Source organism: Chiloscyllium plagiosum, chromosome 15, assembly GCF_004010195.1.
Source record: "Chiloscyllium plagiosum isolate BGI_BamShark_2017 chromosome 15, ASM401019v2, whole genome shotgun sequence".
NCBI classification, from domain to species: domain Eukaryota; kingdom Metazoa; phylum Chordata; class Chondrichthyes; order Orectolobiformes; family Hemiscylliidae; genus Chiloscyllium; species Chiloscyllium plagiosum.
Window position 1 is genome coordinate 78,985,893 of NC_057724.1, and position 9,261 is coordinate 78,995,153.

At 43.3% G+C, this 9,261-nt stretch overlaps 1 non-coding gene across 1 annotated transcript; it reads right to left on the reverse strand.

The window, feature by feature from the left end:
- Positions 1-206: 206 nt before the first annotated feature.
- On the reverse strand, positions 207-280 carry trnai-aau. The gene has a single exon. It is a non-coding gene; the product is annotated as a tRNA-Ile (tRNA).
- Between the last annotated feature and the right edge of the window lie 8,981 nt (positions 281-9,261).

The window sequence follows — 9,261 nt, forward strand, 5'->3', positions numbered from 1 at the left end:
CACTCTCTAGGTGAAGAAGTTTCTCCTCATCTCTGTCCTCAATTGTCTACCCCGCACTCACCCATCAGCGGAAACATGTTTCCTGCCTCCAGAGTGTCCAATCCTTTAATAATCTTATATGTCTCAATCAGATCCCCTCTCAGTCTTCTAAACTCATGCAACGGTCGACCCTGACACAGCACTGCTAACCACACAAGCGCTTTACATGGTCAGTGGGGGGATTGAACCCACGACCTTGGCGTTATTAGCACCACGCTCTAACCAGCTGAGCTAACCGACCAACACAGCCGTGAGTGTTTATGGAGTATAGTAAGGGGCACTAGTGTTGAGGATTATTGTGGAGGAGATGGTGTTGCCTATCCCTACTGACTGCGGTCCGTTGTTCAGGAAGTCAAGAATCCAGTTTAGAGGGGGGAGCAGAGACCTCAGTCCCAGAGTTTGGAGATGAGTTTCTTTGGAATTTAGTCTTCAAGGCAAAACTGTTGTCCAGATGTTGGGTTGATGTGGTCTTCTTGAAGCAGGTGGGGACTTCAGATCGTAGTAAGGAGAGGTTGAAGATGTTAGTGAATACTCCCGCCAGCTGATTTGCACACGATCTGAATGCACGACTGGGGAATCCATCCAGGCCATTGGCCTTCCTTAGGTTCACCCATAAGGAGGCTGATCTAACGCCTGTGTCGGTTACCGAGGAAATAGGTGCATCTGAGGGTGATGGGACAGGTGATATCATTTCACTGCCCTTCTACTGAAAGTGAGTGTAGAATGCATTGAGCTCATCAGGGAGGAGCGTCCAGTTGCCTGCGATTCTGTTTGACTTGGTTGTGTAAGCCTTATGCAACCGACAGGTGTCCATGTGGTTAGTTTGGGTCTCAAGCTTAGTTTGGTACTGCCTCTTGGTGTCCCTAATGGCTTTGTGAAGACCATACCTGGATTTCCCGAATAGGTCAGGTTCACCCGACTTGAACGCCTCAGACCTGGACTTCAGTAGGGAGTGGATCCCCAGTATATCCATGGTTTCCGGTTGGGGTGTTACCAAGACTGGAAGGTTTGAGTTCTAGGGAGAGGCTGGATAGGCTGGGATCTTATTCCCTGAAGCATCAGAGGCTGAAGGGTGACCTTAGAAAGGTTTATAAAATCATGAGGGAATGGGTGAGTAGCCAAGGTCTTTTTCCCAGGATATGGGAGTCCGAAACTAGAGGGCATAGGTTTAAGGTGAAACGGGAAAGATTTAGAAGGGGCTTGAGGGGTAACTTTTTTAACACAGAGGGTGATGCATGTATGGAATGAGCTCCCAGAGGAAGTAGTGAAGGCTGGTACAATTATAACATTTAAGAGACATATGGACAAGTACATGGATAGGGAAAGTTAAAAATCCTGATGAAGGAGCGTCGCTCCGAAAGCTAGTGTGCTTCCAATTAAACCTGTTGGACTATAACCTGGTGTTATGTGATTTTTAACTTTGTACACCCCAGTCCAACACCAGCATCTCCGAATCATGGATAGGGAAGGTTTTGAGGGATATGGGCCAAATGCAGGCAGATGGAATTAGTTCAGTATAAGAAACCTGGTTGGCATGGACGAGTTGGGCTGAAGGGCCTGTTTCCATGCTGTATGACTCTATGACCTTATTGTTGCAATTAAATCTGTTTTGACTTTCTCACTCTATCATTTAGAATTTTACCTGTTTCAGACTCCTTGGAAGTTTTGACAATTATTTAAACAGTAGAGTTTAATTTTGAAATCCTGCATATATTTATGAGTTTGTTCTTATGTTGTGTTTATGTTTCCATAGTAGGTATCTTTGGATCACGTGACTTATTATTTTAAGAGGTTATTTCTTGTCTGAGTCCTCTTAATATCTCCATTGCTACATCACTGGTGATTAAACTCCACTGCTCCACTAAACATCCTAAAAGGACAAATCTACAATTCAATTACCAAGGTGGTTAAATTAATTAACTTATATTCAAATCTAAAATAGGAAAACTGAAGATTACCATAGCATGTCCTAATTATGATTATAATTTCAACATTCCTTAATTTGTACAATCAATTTCTAGGTGTCCAGATTCGGTATTATAGTTAAAAGAGTATTTTGGGCTATTACAGTCGATACAATAGCAAAAACTTTCAAGAAACAACGTTTAAAAGGCATTTGGACAAATATATTTAGAAGAAAGGATGAGAAGGATATGGGCCAAGTGCAGGGAAATGGGGTTAGTGTGGATGGATATTTTGGTCGGCAAGGACCAGTTTGGGCCAAAGGGCCTGTCTCCATGCTGTAGGACACTATGAGAGAAACTTTAAGCATTTTCCATATCATTATATAGCAGCATTGTCCCAAATTGTGACAGATACTTCTATGTTCATTGTTTTCTAGATTGAAACATTCCTTTTTATTATTTCATGCGAAATGATCCCAGCTGGCAAGTCTAACATAAGAACATAAGACCTAGGGGCAGGAGTAGGCCATCTTGTCCCTCGAGCCCGCTCCGCCATTTAATAAATTCATGGCTGATCTTTTCGTGGACTCATATCCCTTCACTCCTTTATTGTTCAAGGAGTGGGCCACTCCTTAGCTTTAAAAATATTTACTGCAGTAGAATCAACTATTTCCCTGGGCAGGGAATTCCATAGATTTACGACCCTCTGGGTGTAGAAGTTCCTTCTTAATTCAGACCCAAATCTGCTTCCTCTAATCTTGAGGCTCTGCCCTCTTGTCCTAGTTTCACCTGTCATTGGAAACATCCTCTCTACTTCTATGTTATCCAATCCCTCCATAATTGTATATGTTTCTATAAGATCCCCCCTCATTCTTCTGAATTCCAGTGAATACAATCCCAGTCTACTCAGTCTCTCCTTATAAACCAACCCCCTCAACTCCAGAATCAACCCAGTGAATCTCCCTTGCACTCTCACCAGTGCCAGTACATCCTTTCTCAAGCAAGGAGACCAAAACTGCACACAGTACTCCAGGTGTAGCCTCATCAGCGCCCTGTACAGCTGCAACATAACGTCCCTGCTTTTAAACTCAATCCCTTTAGCAATGAAGGACAAAATTCCATTTGCCTTCCTAATCACTTGTTGTACCTGCAGACCAATCTTCTGTGATTCATGCCCACGGACACCCAGGTCCCTCTGCATAGCAGCATGTTACAACTTTTTACCATTAAAGTAATAATCCTTTTTTCTGTTACTCCTACCAGAATGGATGACTTCACATTTATTAACATTGTATTATATCTGTCAGACATTTGCCCACTCACTCAAAGTATCTATGTTCCTATGCAAAGTTTCACAGTCCTCTGCACACTTTGCTCTGCCACTCATCTTAGTATCATCTGCAAACTTTAACACACTACACCCATCTCCAAATCATTGATATAAATTGTGAATAATTGCAGTCCCAACACTGATCCCTGAGGCACACCACTAGTTACTGATTGCCAACCAGAATAGCACTCATTTATCCTCAATCATTGCTTCCTGTTAGTCAGCCAATCCTCTGTCCATGTTAATACTTTAGCCATAATACTATGCATCTTTATCTTATGCAGCAGACTCTTATCTGTCACCGTGTTGAAGGCCTTTTGGAAATCTAGATACACCACATCCACTGGGTCCCCGTTGTCCGCCGTGTTCATAATGTCTTCATAGAATTCCAAAAAGTTTGTTAAGCATGACCTGCCCTTCATGAACACATGCTGCGTCTGCCCAACCGGACAATTCCTATCTAGATGCCTTGCTATTTCTTCCTTGATAATCGACTCAAGCATCTTCTCCACTACAGAGGTTAAGCTAACTGCTCTATAATTCCCCATCTTTTGTCCACCTCCCTTTATGAACAGTGGCACCACATTTTTTTCCAATCTGCTGGAACTGCCCCAGAGTCCAGTAAATTTTGGAAAATTTATCACAAGTGCACATGCTATTTCTCCTGCCATCTCTTTTCGTACCCTGGGCTGCATTCCATCAGGGCCAAGAGACTTATCTATCCTTAGCTCCATTAGCTTGTCCAACACTAGCTCTTGTAATAATGATTGTTTCCAGGTCCTCACCTACCTTCATCTCTTTGTCAATTACTGGCATGTTGTTAGTGTCCTCCACTGTGAAAACCGACACAAAGAGACTTATCTATCCTTAGCTCCATTAGCTTGTCCAACACCAGCTCTTGTAATAATGATTGTTCCAGGTCCTCACCTACCTTCATCTCTTTGTCAATTACTGGCATGTTGTTAGTGTCCTCCTCTGTGAAGACCGAGACAATCTACCTGTTCAATGCCTCGACTATTTCATCATATCCCATAACTAAATGCCCCTTCTCAGCCTCTAAAGGACCAATGTTTACTTTAGTCACTCTTTTTCGTTTTACATATTTATGGATACTTTTGCTATCTGTCTTTGTATTCTGTGCTTTTTTTTTCTCAGGTTCTACTTTTTTTTATAGCTCTTTTTGTGGCTTTCTGTTGACCTTTCTGTTGACCCTTAAAGCTTTCCCGATCTTCTGGTTTCCTGCTTCCCTTCCATTTCCTCAGAAATCCCTGGCAGATTACCCCTTTTCTCACAGTCCTTCCTTTTCACTGGAATATACTTTTTGTTGAGCACTTTGAAAAATTGCTTTGAAAGTCTTCCACCGCTTGTCAACTGTGCAACCATAATTGATACCCAACTCTATTTGCCCTGGTAGTCAGCTAGTACAATAAAATTAAATCGGTCCACCAGGGTCCACTCTCTTAACACAAAGTAAAACTATAGGTTGAACACTCACAATGTACATTCGATGTCACAAATACAGTCTGAACGCAAATCATTTCAAATTGAAAATTACAGAACTGCAATTGAATTAAACTTTTTGCATACATCATGTTGCACTCTGATGTGGCTCAATGCAATTTAGATACTCCGATATTTACAATATTGAGGTGTTCAGGTATTACCGCTAAAGACTTTGATGAATGGTCTTTCCCTATTGAGCTTCTGCAGTAGCTGCCCCAAGCATTGTTCAGCACATAGTGTGCACCTTGGAATGTGCACACTCAGTGCAGAAAAGCTCTCTGCAATGGAACAGCAACAATTATTGAGCAGATCAAAAAGCGTCCTTCACGGAGTTGAAGGCCCTTCAGCCTCAGTTGGTGTTTCTATTGGGAACAACCCGTAGAGTACAGAGTTCTGTGTCAGAGAGTTGCTCGAAAGGGACTCTTCCATTCTGCAAGCTTCGATGAGTTTATCTCTCTCCAGACCTTCTTTGTATTTGCATATTCCACAGATACATGGATAGGAAAGGTTTAGAAGGATGTGGGCCAAGTGCAAGGAAATGGGGTTAGCGTAGGTGGACATTTTGGACCAGTTTGGGCCAGAGGGCTTGTCTCCGTGCTGTAGGACTCTATGATTCCATGACTCTAAGGAGGTGGACAATAGTTTCATCTCCACTGCAGCTGCCTCTTGAGCAGGATGTCAACAGAGTAAGGAAGGATGTGGCAGGAAGGACCTGTCTCACCCTCAGGTCAAGCAACATGCTGGCGTTTATATGCAAGTTCTGGCAATGAGGCATTCTGCCAGATGACTTTGGCAGATCTGCTCCTGGAGTGATCTGACAGTATCTACAGTTTCCTATTCCAGTATCTCATTCATATATTAATTCTGATCTCTCTCTGCACCTTCACTGTGGTTGTAACACTCTATTCTGCACCCTGTTCTGCTACCTGATGCATTTTTACGATATGATCTGTCTGTATAGTGTGCACAATAACACTTTTCACTGTATTTCAGTACATGTGACGTCAATAAATCAATCTCTGATGAACTTGTGATCAGAGGTGGGAGGTACAGATCAGCCAGACAAGAATAGTCAATTTCCTTCTGCAAAGGGATTTGAGTATCAGATGGGTTCTTATAATGATGGACACAGAGTTTCATCCTCACTGAGACTAGCCTTCACTTCCAGATGTATTCATTAATTGTGTTTAAATTCCACCAGCTAAAGTAATGAGATTTGAGCCCATGTTCTCCAGAACATTACTCTGGCTCTCTGGATCAGTAGGTGAGAGACAGCACTATCTTCCTTAACGTACATGAACACTCAACCATCTCTTGAAGTTTCTCAATCTGTCCATAACAAAATATAATTTGTTTTATTGATGATGAAAATCAGAGAGACTGGAGCGAAGAAGTGTTCAGATGAATGATTAATGCACTGACTCATCAAGTTCACAAGAGGACTGACCAGACAGACGGCTGGCAATTTGACAGTTCCTGTTGCTCCAATTTTTGGAACATTGTGATCGGAATGCAAAGTTTCCACCAACCGTTCGGTGACTCTGGGACATCATAACTGCTATCTCCCGCCAACTGTTCTTTGAATCCTTGATCCATACAGACACTTTGGGTACATTCCAAAAATTAATATTCTTTGTCCGAATATCTTCAGCAATTGAAGATGAATCTCCAGGTATTACCTGGGAGCAAAGCCAGGGGAAGATAGAAAGTAACAGGAGCATTAAATAAAGATTCTTTCAACATTGTTTGTTGATAAATGATAAGAAAAAGGTCAGTGGTTGGAAAAGAAATGGCTGCTTGATTAACGAGAATCTCCCAATGGGGAATTAAGTGCCACTGTACTGATTGGAACCAGGTGGATTTTATTGACTGAGTTCCTGGATTAGGGTTATTAGCCTAGGCCAGTCAGGGAGCCCTGGCTGACTAATCAGCCAATGCTGCCCTTTGTTGAAGAGGGAAATGCTTGTCACTGGCCACTTGGGTGTTTCCTTTCTTCCTGGTGGTGCAATATGAATAAAGTTTTATGCACTTGATGTCACTGTGTCTTACACCTACACACACACAACATAGGTGCAGGGGAAATACTGCTGTTAGGCGGTAGTGTGGGGGGTATAATGAAAGTAAACAGGAGATTAGTATCTCCTCAGTTGAGGACTGACTCTGAGCTAGCTAGTTACAGCCAGTGTGCTGTGAGGAGGAAGAAGAGCATTCTCTGTACTAGGAGACATTTGCCTTCTGGTTTTCCTTTTGGTTTTGTGTGTTTGTTTTTGAGTTTACATTTTTCTAAAAACAAATATAAACAGGAGATCCTCAGTCCAGGGGACTGACTCGCAGCCGGCTGCCCACAACCAGCGTACTCTTGTGAGGAGAAAGACTGCTGCTTTAAGAAAACAAAAAGAATAAAAATAAAGAAACAGGAGATTCAGAATCTTCTCAGTTGAGGGACTGTCTCTGAGCTGGCTGGTCACAGACAGTGTACTGTGCACATGTAATAGAGAGTGACTTGGTGACGATACTGGCCTCTATGCAGTTATTTCAGCCACCTTTTTCATGTGCCATGGGAAACTGGGGAGATGAACATTGTTGTAATGAATAGGCAGCTTTTAGGGGCAGGACGTTGGGTGGGGGCATTCATGCGATCAAATCAGCCCCCACTCACCTTTCTCACTGAAAATGATGAAGAGCCGGTGGCACAGTGGTTAGCACTGCTGCCTCACAGCGCCAGAGACCCGGGTTCAATTCCCGACTCAGGCGACTGACTGTGTGGAGTTTGCACATTCTCCCCGTGTCTGTGTGGTTTTCTTCTGGGTGCTCCGGTTTCCTCCCACAGTCCAAAGATGTGCCGGTCCGGTGAATTGGCCATGCTAAATTGCCTGTAGTGTTAGGTAAAGGGGTAAATGTAGGGGAATGGGTAAATTGCACTTTGGCGGGTCAGTGTGGACTTGTTGGGTCGAAGGGCCTGTTTCCACACTGTAAGTAATCTAATCTAATCATAATTGTTTCGATCAAGTGAGATCTTCTGAGTGACTGGTGAATCGTTCACAGTGTGTGCATGGCATTACTGCAAGTAGCACTAAACAGGATTGTAAATTCTGTCACTCCTTCACAGTTACACACAACACTTATATTGAATTATTCCAATGCCTGAACCTCCAATATTAAAGGTGTTATTATCTTAAGGTTCACGGACAGAACAGAATTTTTGTCATAATTATGCACAATTCCGGTCACTGCTAAAGGAAGGATGTTGTGAAACTTGAAAGGGTTCAGAAAAGATTTACAAGGATGTTGCCAGTGTTGGAGAGTTGAGCTATAGGGAGAGGCTAAACAGGCTGGGGCTGTTTTCCCTGGAGCGTTGGAAGCTGAGGGGTGACCTTACAGGGGTTTACAGAATCTTGAGGGGCACGTGGACAGGGCAAATAGACAAGGTGTGGGGGAATCAAGAACTTGGTGTGGAGGAATCATGTATTTGGAAAGGCAAGGACTGATTAGGGATAGTCAACATGGTTTTGTGCATGGGAAATCATGTCTAACAAACTTGATTGAGTTTTTTGAGGAAGTAACAAAGAGGCTTGATGAGGGCAGAGCAGTAGGCATGATCTGTACGGACTTCAGTAAGGCATTCGACAAGGTTCCCCATGGGAGACTGATTAGCAAGGTTAGATCTCATGGAATACAGGGAGAACTAGCCATTTGGATACAGAACTGGCTCAAAGGTAGAAGACAGAGGATGGTGGTGGAGGGTTGTTTTTCAGACTGGAGGCCTGTGACCAGTGGTGTAGTGGGCAGCGAAGAGGGTTACCTCAGATTACAACAGGATCTGGACCAGATGGGCCAATGAGCTGAGAAGTGGAGGATGGAGTTTAATTCAGATAAATGCGAGGTGCTGCATTTTTCTGAAAGCAAATCTTAGCAGGACTTATACAGGTCCTAGGGAGTGTTGCTGAACAAAGAGACCTTGGAGTGCAGGTTCATAGCTCCTTGAAGTGGAGCCTCAGGTAGATAGGATAGTGAAGAAGGCGTTTGGTATGCTTTCCTTTATTGGTCAGAGTATTGAGTACAGGAGTTGGGAGGTCATGTTGCGGCTGTACAGGACATTGGTTAGACCACTGTTGGAATATTGCATGCAATTCTGGTCTCCTTCCTATTGGAAAGATATTGTGAAACTTGAAAGGGTTCAGAAAAGATTTACAAAGATGTTGCCAGGATTAGAGGATTTGAGGTATAGGGAGAGGCTGAACAGGCTGGGGCTATTTTCACTGGAGCGTCTGAGGCTGAGGGGGTGACGTTATAGAGGTTTACAAAATTATGAGGGGCATGGATAGGGTAAATAGACAAAGTCTTTTCTCTGGGGTCGGGGAGTCTAGAACTGGAGGGCATAGGTTTAGGGTGAGAGGGGAAAGATATAAAAGAGACCTAAGGGGCACTTTTTCACACAGAGGATGGTGCATGTATGGAATGAGCTGCCAGATGAAGTGGTGGAGG